The sequence below is a fragment of the Cicer arietinum genome, chromosome 7 (assembly GCF_000331145.2).
Source record: "Cicer arietinum cultivar CDC Frontier isolate Library 1 chromosome 7, Cicar.CDCFrontier_v2.0, whole genome shotgun sequence".
NCBI lineage: Eukaryota > Viridiplantae > Streptophyta > Magnoliopsida > Fabales > Fabaceae > Cicer > Cicer arietinum.
Window position 1 is genome coordinate 55,344,023 of NC_021166.2, and position 2,692 is coordinate 55,346,714.

Consider the following 2,692-nt stretch of genomic DNA (forward strand, 5'->3'; position numbering starts at 1 on the left):
AAGGCGGTTCAGCCTTGACAATAAGACAGCAAAACCCACCAATCACAACATTGATATCTCTTTTTTTAATAAATGCATTAATTGTAGTAATTCACTTGCAAACAAAAATATTAACTGAGGCACACTATTAAGTATGTAATGGATCAGCTTTGATGAAGAATAAATTAATTTAGTTCAATCAGATTGATATTTTTAAAAATTTTAAAAATAATTGTTTTAATCGAACACAATAGTTCAGTAAATTTAGTCATCTTAGTTAATATATTGAAACAAATACACAAACTAAAATAAAGAAAAATAATATATATAATAATTAAAAAAATAAATGAATATTTTAATCTTTGAAATTGTAAAAGTCACTCAATATAGTCAATTAAATTTTTTAAGTAGCTATTTAGAAATTTTAAAAATAAAAAAATAAAAAAACTACACCCCTGCTAACTATGGCTATGATGACGTATATGTACGCTGTTCTTTAATATTGCTTGTGTTGCGTCACGTAACCAGTGCATCAAAGAGTTTGGGACAGTATGGTTGTTGTCTAAATTCATTTTCTTTCACATATGTACTTACAAAATGTGAGTAGCTTCTTAAAGCATGATACACATGGTTCATGGGAAAAGGATTGTCTCCATTTTTTTTTCTTCATGATAGTACATGGTCACATTCACATGGTTGGTCAGTTTTAAAAGAAAAATACTTTTCAAACATTCAACAAATATACTTCGACCCTTTCTATTGAGGAAATATATGGCTTGATTCCTTAACTATTTTTTTTTAATAAAAAACAATTAATTGCAATTTTAGTTTGGAAATATATGGCTTGATTGTTTAAGTTATTTTCATAAAAAAATTAATTGTAATTTTAATTTTTTGTCCTCATATTTACCAAAATTATAGCAATATATTATAAAATATATATAAAAAATAGAAATAAGAGAGAAAAGAAGAAGACAGTGTTGTATTTGAATATTTTATTATAGGTGCAATTGCTTATGCGCTCCCATAACTTAATTTCAGATAACATTTATATCTTTTATTTTTTTTTTCTTTTCGATTTGATTCTTTATTTAATTTTATTACAAAAATTCGAAAATGTAAAGAATGAACATATGAGTTAACTTGAATATTTGAGTTATAAATTTGATGAAATTTACATTATATTGAAGATGATAATTAATTTTATGAGTTTTGTTTGAAAACTTTGATGAATTTTTGTAAAAAAACGAATAACATTGTTAATATTTTAAAACATAAAATATCAAATTGTTTACTTAAAACTAAATATAGGACCAAATAAAAAATAAATAAATAAATGACTGAAGTGTTATCTAAAATTAAGTTAAGGGACCGCAAGAATAATTATGTCTTTATTATATTATAATCCAATAATATTATATGGACATATTTTCTATTATAATTATATTAGTTATTTATCAATAAGCTCCTTAGATGATTATTGATCATATTAACACTACAAGAAAATCCTCAATTTATTATCAACTTTTGTGACCGAAAAAAACACTCACAAATGCTAAAAGTCAAATTGGTTATCATTTGTGGCTGAAAAAACTTTTTGAAAAATATTTTTTGACTTATTGTAACATTTGTGGTGGCCAAAAATTGTCACAAAGTTGTTGGTGGAAAAAGTTTTTTGAATTTGTGGCGTCCAATACCCTCATAACGGACTTGGTTGATTAAAAATATCAACAGGATTTTTTGACGGCACATACCCTCACAAAATCAGAACGTTGGAGCATTGTGATGACTTAGACAGCCACAAAGTATGACCATTGCAGTTTTGTGAGGGCATTGACTGCCAAAATCAAAAGTATCGTTGACATTTTGTGGCCGCTTTGACCGCCACAAATGTCCTCTTTTATCTCTCTATATATCACTCTTCCTCTCATATCTTACTTCTACTTTATCTCTAAATTTTGTCTTTACCTTCTCTATACAAATATTTTTCCTCAACTTTTATTTTTCTCCAACATTTATCACTCTATCTTCTCTCTTGAGCTTCAGTAAGTCTTTATTTTATGTTTTATTTTTTTATTTGAAGTTATTTATTTAATGAATATCATTTTATTTTTATTTTGACACTGATGTTATTTTGTTGATTGCAAAGAGTTGTTATTTGTTCGTAAGTTTCAAGCGAGACATCACTATGCATCAAATTAGTATGTAATGCATTTTAAATATAAATTAGTAATTAATGTAATTATTATTAGAAAAGTTATATGATTATAAATACTATTTATGAGAAAAAAAAATGAAGAAGAAGAAGAAGAAATGCAGTTTCAAACTATGGGTGGATATCAAATGACCAATTTGAGAATAATAGGAATGCAATTGGCTCTCTCTCTCTCTCTCTCCCTCTCTCCATAGGATATGATCCCCTAAACACTCCGAAAATAGCTTTTTCTCTTAATCTGAAGAATGATTAGGGCATGAAGAGTCTAGGTCGAGGAAGAACCACAAATCAACAGGGTGATAGATCAAACGTAATGTATATCATGTATAATATGTATGTTGATGTGGTGATTTGATTTTCGCACTAAAGTATAATTATACATTTATTCTTAAAATTTATTCAATTTGGTTTTATTTGACTAAGTGTGAATATGTTGTGAGTGTTTTCTTGTGCTCCTAAAGTTTAGTTGCAAATACCATTTTAAAATATCAATTTGTT